Source organism: Myiozetetes cayanensis, unplaced genomic scaffold (assembly GCF_022539395.1).
Source record: "Myiozetetes cayanensis isolate MyiCay16 unplaced genomic scaffold, myiCay2020 scf24, whole genome shotgun sequence".
Taxonomy (NCBI): Eukaryota; Metazoa; Chordata; class Aves; order Passeriformes; family Tyrannidae; genus Myiozetetes; species Myiozetetes cayanensis.
In genome coordinates this window covers 8,327,129-8,335,933 of record NW_026087456.1, presented here as the reverse complement: position 1 = coordinate 8,335,933, position 8,805 = coordinate 8,327,129, and the positions used below count along the sequence as shown (strand labels likewise).

Sequence of the window (8,805 nt, the reverse complement as noted above, 5' to 3'; positions counted from 1 at the left end):
GAGCCATTTGTTCTGCTCCAGTGCTGCCCTTTAATTTCCATTATGCCTGTCCCCAAATGCTGTTAATGCCATTTCTGTGTTCAGGGAGCAGTTGCATCCTCTCTCAGTCTTTGGTTTCGGTCCCTGATTGGAAGACAGGTTTTCCTTTTCCCTGTCATCCTTGACTGGCTGTTCAGAGCTGTTCAGATCAGGCTGTTCCATCCCCTGGCAGCTGTTCAGGTTGGATTTTCTCTTTCTCAAATATGGCAAAGCCAAACTCTACATATTATTTATAATTACACGTCCAAATCTCATTAGAATTATTGTTTGGGGTGGGGGGCCCAGCCCTTCTCTATTTCTGCTTAAAATACAACAACATATTTATATCTACTCTGACAAATTCTGGCACCACAAATCCCATATAACCATCATCTGAAGAAGGCAAAGCCAAGCCTATCTCCAAGTAGCTGTTTCCAAGTGATGCTCAGACACTTATCTAGAGACAGCCAAAATTCAACAGGGATTCAGTCCAAAGGAGGAGACTCCCTCCCTTCTCCACGAGAGAAGAGAAAGTTTGGACTCAGGCATGAGTAGAGTACACCAGATTTTTGATCCATCAACGTTTTTCCTCTTACCTGCGTTCTCCTTTCATTAAATGGAGTGATAGAAATAAACTGTTTAAAATTTATTTTGTTTGAAACCCCACAATCTCCATAGTGTTTTTCCATTAGTGAACTAGTAGGCCACTGCACTGTGTACACATTGCATATACAGACACTGATATTTCTCATACTGATGCATTTCCTAACTAATCATTTCTTGAAAACAGACTCAATTTTCTCTGTGCAGCTCAGAATGAAATACCATGGCCCCAAATCCCATTTTTCCCTGCCTTTAGCAGAGCATTACTGTATTTCCAGGGGAGATATATATGAGTTACCAAGTCTGATTGTGCAGTAATTGCTGTGCAGGGATTTACAACCTTTGCTATCTCGTTGTTACAAAGGAACCTGCCAAACACGAGCTTTTTCTTTCAGGAAAAACAATTAGCCACGCACAATGAAATCATGGATTATTGCTATTTTGGAACTTTTCCGAACTTTTGGCAGGTTTGCTCTGGAGACTCATATAACCTCTTGCTGCAAGATGCTTGGGACCCCATAAATATCAAGGTCAAGAGCAATCTCTGCTTCTAATTGTCCAAAGAAATACGTTCCTGGCTCCTTTCATGATGTCATTGACATTGGGAAAAATAATTGCTGAGGTTAAAATGCCTCTTGGTGACCTGTCTCGCAGTAAAATTGCTGTAAAATTGCCTACTCACAGCCACAACCCCCCCAGGGCTGGTGTTTGTGACCTGCCAGCTGCCTGATTGTGACTGTTAGTTTGGGAGGCTGGATGGTTTAGGAAGATTAGGATAAATTCCCTGCATTGACCTCAGATTGAGAGAAGAAATGCCCCTTTTTCATTTGGAGATGGATCAGTGGAAATCATTTTCAAATACCATTGACTATTCATAAGCTGAAAACAACCATTAATTCCTTGCAGCAGCAGTTTTCTTATTTAAAAGGAACATCATTGGTTCAGAAATAACTCCTAAATTACCATCCCATTTTCCTCCCTGACCAACAGGGAAAGAGAAGAACCATAAGTGCCCCATTGGCTGTGTAAAAAAGCTTTAAAAACTATCCTGAATAGTTCTCACCTTGTGTTGAGCCAAGGGTTCAGGAGACCCTTAAACCAGCACAGGAGGGAAAAGCTGAAACAGGACAGAGAGAGCAAAATCATTTAGCAGTCAAGATGATAAGAAAAATATCCAGGAGCTGCTTAGGAAAAGGGAAGATGTAATTTCAATCTATTGCAGGGGACAAATAAAAAGAATTGGAATTTTTTATTAGTTAGTATGAATCCATTTTAGCTGCCAGCACTTGCATCTGCTGGAGTTTTGGGGGTCGGTTTGTTTGGGTTTTTTCTTTAAAAAATCAACTGTTAAATTGCTGCTTGGAGCCAGAATCAAGGGGGTAAAAGAGAAGTAATATCAGTAAATATAAAAAATGTAGGTAACCATGACGACAACAAACTGGACACTCAGAGTCTTGAACAGAGCTCTAGAAACTGAAGCACAAAGAGGAACCCACCATGAGTTTCTTCAATAAGAACACCCTTGAGCACGAAGGGTAGGAGAAAGTACTTACCTGTAGTTGGATGGCAGCCTCAGGCCTCTACTGCTGGAACAGCCTCAGGATTTCTGCAAATTACAGAAGAGTCCCCAAAGTCAAGAAGCCATTTCCAACCCTGAATAACAGTGTATTTTAGTTGGTGTTTAAGAGACAGTTTTTCACAAGCCAAAACCAATTTTAAGCAACACGAGGTGTGAGAGGAAAAAGGAATTAAACTGCAGAAAGTGACAATTGAGAACTTAATAAAAATACTTTGAGCAGATGCCCCCAAAACCACAAGCTTAGGCTTAAAAAAAAGAAAACTGCAGGTTAGAAAAGCCTCCTGGCTTTGAAGGAAATGAAAGTCACAATAAAACAAGATAAATATTGTTTTCATTTCCTTGCTCTGTTCAACAGCATTCCCTTCATTCCCAGGCATGAGCTAAACCATGGAACAGAAGAAGGAAAAGGTGAGAGCAGCTAATAGAAATGAAAACTTGCACTTTAAAAAAGAGAAACAAAGGGCATGAAAATATTAATATGCAAGCAGAGCTGAAATACTGAGAGTTTTTCAAAAGTACCTTTGCTTCCCGCACTGTCCGTGGCAGCTTCGGACCAGCTTGGGAAGCAGGAGCAGGAGCATCACTCACGGCTCCCCAAAAGCACATTCCCAGATGGGAAGTCGTGAAATGCCAAGGGCAGGTTGTACACGGGAAAGCAAAGGACAGCAGCTGAACAGCAAAGCTGAAAATGACATTTTGAGTATAGAGAAGTACAGACAATTTCAGTAAATGCAGCTGTCTGGGAAAAAGGCCCAGGGCCTGTTTCGAGCTTATTAACGCCAATGGCAGGTTTTTGAGCCTGGCAGTGGGTAAAGACACTCCTTTTCTGGGTAAAATATCACAGTGATGGCACGAGGTGACCTTCAAAGCTGTGAAGGACACTGATCCACCCCTCTCAAGGACAAGGTCAGCAGGAACACACCCCACGCAGGGCTTGGCCCAAGCTCCTTCCCCTTGCCCAAGTCAATTAGACACAAATTCACTCGGGCTCCTGTGTTCTCCCCCTCCCCTCTCACAGCCTTTCACCAAACAGGTATTTAAAATAAGTATTTCCTTCCTCCATCACTTGCTAATGTCTGTTGTCAGCCCAAGGTGAGAGGGAAAGAAATTCCCGGAGCAGGATCCCAAGGCTGCCCGTGGCTTTGGAACCTGATGCTTTATTTCAGCAGCTCTGCTGGGTCCCACTCTCTCAAAGCTTCCTATTTCTTGCCAGCTCAGGGGCTCCAGTTTCAAGGTTTTCTTTACGGTAACTCCTGGCTGTCCCAAGCCAAATGTACATATTTTTCAGCGTAGATAAATCCCTTTCACTCACATCTGAGAATAAGACAAATCTATGGGCATTCAATACGTCTTACTATTAACAGAGACAGAAGCAAGGCAGCCAAGGCAATAAATTCCAGGAGAGAGGCTTCTCCCAGAGGACCAGAAGGAAGTAAATGAATAAAGGTACATATGTGAGGCATGGCTGAGTCCCTTACAAGACATCTGTGGAAGGGAGGGAGAGAATAAATCTTTCTCTTACTCTCAGAGGACCTGCATTAATCTTGCCTCAATTAGGCTTTTCTTACCTATTGCTTTCCCCCCGTGAGCAAGCAAATAAAAATCCATAGGAAGGGTGGAAAGAAGAGAGCCACAGCCAAGGCAGAATGTTCCCCTTTGGATGTCTGGAGAAGAAACACCTTCCATTTTCACTCCAGCAGGGTACAGAGTGTATCTCATGTTCAGTGACAGAAAGGCACAGTCACTTCTTACAGCCACGGTGCCGGGTTCACTCCTACACACACCAAAATTCCCGTGGTCTGTGTAAGGCAAATGTCCCTTCCCTGGGGAATTCTCTTTCTAAGGTGCTGACAAGTAGTGATCTGCTAATCTGACAGTGCCAGAAGGTATGTTTGTACCCCCACAGCAGAGCAGGCAAGAACACCAGGGTGCATCCATAGATGCCTTAGGTGTGTGGGAAGTGGTAATTTGGAGGGGACCTTCACAGGCTTCCACGTGCAACCTCCAGACATGCTAGTGTTGAGGCATTTAATCATCTCCTATGGATGGGCAAATGGCATAGCAAGCAGAAACAGGCACAAAAATTATTCACAGCTTTCTTCCCCAAATGCTGTTTACATTTGTTGAAAGCCCAATCTGCTGCAGTCAGCGAGATCTACCTTCTCTACTTCTGCCAAAAAAAAAGGAGTATGTATCTCTTCATCTGCCCATCCATCTACCCATCATCATCTCATGTATCACAGCACCACAATTCCCTGTAAGCAGCCTTGGATTAACACAACATTCACACCAGGTAGTGGTTCCCCACCCAACTTCTACTCTGAGCTTGAACTCTTGGAGGCTGGGGCCATCCCATATTCCATGTTTTCTCAGTGCCCAGCACAAGAGCAGCCCTGGGGTGACCTCCACATGGTCCTTTTCCCCTGCCCTTTGCTTACATAATGCAGATGATTCATTAATATGAAGTCGCCCGTAACACGGAGCATCTGGGTCTGCTTTTTATTTTTTTCCCAATCCTGTGAAGTTGTCAAGTCAGCTCTGGGATATTTTGTCTAAACTTGATCCTCAGAAGGTTGATGTAATTAGGATGGGAAACCCTTTCCAATTTTAGCTTTGTGGGGGGATAATTCCATGTTGGTATATGCTATTTCCTAACTGGGTGTTTGTGTCAGGAGAACATCTTTCCTCATAGCTGTGTCCTTCATGTAGTTTTGGAAAAGATAATCCTCAAGTCATTAACACTTTCTGTGGCCCTGTTGAGCTTGGCAGCGTTTTCTTACCCCATATTTCTCGGCCATTTTTTTTTTCCTATGCATATTCCCGTGAAAGGCTCCTCCATCTGTTTGGCATTTTAATGCTGGGATGAGGCTCTGCTTATTGGGGGATGTGGCTGTTTCCACAGAGGGCATTATCAGTTTTGCCTATAAAAATGTACCGGCTTTGTAAATTTGAGGGCAATGATCTATGGCCCAAATGCTGCTAATTCTCTCATTACTGGTCAAACAAGGACTTTTTTTCAAATGTCAGATAACAGATGGTGAAGAGAAATTTTATCTCCCCTTCTTCCCAGACTACCACTTGAGCTAGCAGGGAAAAAGTGAGGAGCGGGGAGAGCTAGACACAGATTTTAAACATATCTGGTTTTAATCAGCATTTAAAACCTGACCAGTTCTATAGCTAATTACAATGTTTTTCCTATTTTGGTCAAAATGTCATACTTTGAAATCTGGTTCAAAATTGAAAAACTAGTTAGACTTTATAAAGTTCATCTGTTTGTGGCTTTTTTAAGATGATGTCACAACACAATTAGTCAGTTACTCTAAGTTTTGATAACAAAAAATCCCCAAACAAACCAACCCCCAAATTAAGCTACATTGTAACAAATGTGTTTATATTTTTCTTAGCAAGGAATTACTGTTGCTGCAATTGTAGCAAAGTAGAGATAAACAGCTGAAAAAATGCCTATGGGACGCACTTCACAGCCCAGAATCTGATGTAAAGCCTAGAAACATTAATTAATATTAAACACTGCATCGTGTAAGAGGCAATTAGTACTTATATTACAGCTATATAGAAGGACACAACACTTTAGTCTGGCTGTATTAGATTATTGCATGGTTGGTGATTCTTAACCATTGTGAAATCCTTCTAACTCACCTCACAGTTTTCAGTCTTTAACCAAGATCTCTGTTAAGATTCAATTTTAATTGAATGCCTATCAAGTAATTGTTAAATATCGGACATTTATAAGTTTTCTTGACCTTGAACCTAATTATATATTTTATAGGGAGGCAAAGTAATTGGTTATGATAATAAACCCATAACCAGTTGATTATATACTGGATGACACCTTGATGCATATATCTTGCTATCACAAAAAACCCCTGTATGTAGACAAAAAGAAGAAGAAAATTCAAATAAAGCCCAGTCTAAGAACTGCATGTTATTGCCATGTCATGAGCCACAAGATTCCAAGAGTACCTGAAATTCCCTGGAGAGCTGAGAACCAAGACTGACTCAATTATTCATCTGCCTTTTCAGATGAATTCCCTGAACTGTTTTGTTGGGAGAATGAGGAAAATGTTTACTTTACTCTTATATTTAGTTAGTGCCAGAGATTTTATGCTGTATGCTCTCATTTACAGCAAAACCTTCTCGTCACTTGGATGCACCCACCTTTAGCCTGTTCCCAAGGCACGTCCCTCAGGAATAAGGAAAACGTTCTGTCTCACTTTTGGGCAAACCATGGCAATATCTTCCGCTTGCTTCTGTTCCAAAACTTCCCTCTACCGGAATCCAAGTGCCTTCTTTGCTCCCTTGATGGAAAAGATTTAAAATCTGTTTAAGTAACTGAAGTAAGAGCAGCACATTTTTCATCTTTCTCAGCTGCCTCTGCCATAGCTGCTCCTAATGCTGCCCCTGCATCCTCACCCCACGCTGGCAGATGCTGAGCCCGCGTGTCCGCCCTCCGGGGATGGAGCCATAAATGTCTTCCTCAAACCCTCATCCAGCACCGTTCCCCCCACAGCAAAACTTAATGACTTCGCACAGGAGTCCAAAAACAAGAGAGGCCCCTCACTAAGAGCAATTCCAGTTGGAGTTTGCTTGTCCTTGCTTGACCTCAGCCTCCTCAGCTTTGGCTCTTTTAAAGCCACGTATTCCACGGGTGGTGCTCATGGCATCTCCCTGACAGGGCTGAAAGGCAGCCCTGAGCAACCAGTTTATTATAGAGTAGATCTGTGACCAAAAAGGGGATGATTTCCCATTAAACTGAAGGCATGCAGAAATAGGATTGAATAAAACAAGTCCAGCTCATGTGAAATGCATGGCCTGAATGGTCTGGGCACCGTCCTTGGTGACAGTGGGGAATGAAGTTCATAGCATTTGGCATGTAACTGTGGGAGACTCGTGGTGTTAAGTGTTCTGTCAGTGTTTATGGGCTGGGGCAAAGCTTAATATGTGTTAGAAGGCAGACTGTAAATAAAAAGATATGAGTTGGTTCTGTTGGTTTGGTTTGTTGGGTTTTTTCTCCTGAAAACTCACGTTTTAGAGCTGATGCTGTGCTTGGTGAGAACCCAGCTCATGATTTCTGCCCATCTGGGTTGGCAGGACTCAGGGTTTGTTACCAGCATTGTGTTGCTGTGAACACTTCTACCAGTAAAACAACAAAAGCACAGAATCATGGAATCACTAAGGTTGGAAAAGACCTCCAGGTCCATCATCAAGTGCAACCTTTACCCAAACACAACCATGGCCACTGAACCCACTGAGTGAATTTTACATTCTGAAGATTGGAATTTGACTTGAGGAAAACACAGGAACATATTTTCTGTTCATTTTGGTGATACAGACCAACATAAAACTCAGGGGGGAAAAAAAAGTTTGTTCTGTGAGGTTGGATACGCTGCTAATAAATAAAAAATGAAATCAGATTACAAATACCAGATCCTCACGCAATGTAATTCACTTCCCTTCCACTGATTTAAGTAAGTATTAAATTGATTTAAAGGCAGCTCCGTCAACTTCTATCACCAAGGGGTTTGGTTCTGAATATCTAAGAACTTGATTTCTTCAAGTCTTTTGTATTTATCATTCCTGTGGTGCACAGAGAGGCTGAGCATGTCTCTGCCAGACAACTGAACAAAATCCAGATCCCTCACCATGTGACCTTGGCTCAGATCATTCCATGTATGATCATATCCACATATCGATGGAGAAGTAAATTTTTTAAATGTCTATCAAAAATATATTTTATATATATATACATGAAAATAAGTAAAACTATACAGATTATGTATATAACTTATTATATTATATATGTCTATAAGAATATTAACAAAAAATTACCAATTCCTTATGTCTTGATCCCATGCCTTGTCTTTGCTGCCTCACGTGTGTTCATTCTCCCTTCACACTGCCTTGCCCCTGAAGGACCAAGGTCTGTAACCAGAGAGAGAGAGAGTAACTTCTGTAAATCTCAAATTACAATAATCCAGGATTTAAGAAGTAAAATGGTACCATTACAGCAGATAATTGTAACTCTGGAGAAATAGGTCAGAGCCACAGTTCATCTCAGCGCTGCTACCAACAAATGAGGTCAGGTTTTGCTTTCTTTATGTGCTGTTGCTTTAAAAGAAAAGAGCATTTTTTTTTAATTCTGCATTGATGGGGAGTGAGTTCCCAGACAGCACCACTAGAAGAGATAAAGAGTAGGAATTAAATGTCTGGTCTGTGTGGCCTTGGGTATCCAGTCCCACCCACCACAGGCACAAGTCAATGCTCCTTTCAATATTCCTTATAAAAATCACAAGCATTGTTCCAATTCAGTTGCATACAATATGTGTGCAAACAACAGGATTTTCCAAACACCCTGAAATCGTAATAGCACTTTCCAAATACCCTCAGTGTAAAGGATAAGTGTGCAGGCTCCTCTCCACCATGGCATGTGCACGCTCGGGGTACCTCAGAGAGAGCGGTTGTCTCTGTGGTACAACTAAAAGAAATGAAAATAAGAAGCCCAGCACTTTCTGTAATTGCTTTTGTGGAATGTAGCCATTCAAGGAAGAATTTCGTGCAGCTGGTAAAGGCGTGAGACTACAAAAAAA

The 8,805-nt window shown here is 41.9% G+C and overlaps 1 long non-coding RNA gene across 1 annotated transcript; it reads right to left on the bottom strand.

Annotated features, from left to right (window-relative positions):
- Window positions 1-6,401: 6,401 nt before the first annotated feature.
- On the bottom strand, window positions 6,402-8,141 carry LOC126642804 (uncharacterized). The gene is made up of 3 exons (XR_007629556.1): window positions 8,048-8,141; window positions 7,244-7,351; window positions 6,402-6,516 (listed from the first exon to the last, which is right to left on the bottom strand). It is a non-coding gene; the product is annotated as an uncharacterized LOC126642804 (long non-coding RNA).
- Between the last annotated feature and the right edge of the window lie 664 nt (window positions 8,142-8,805).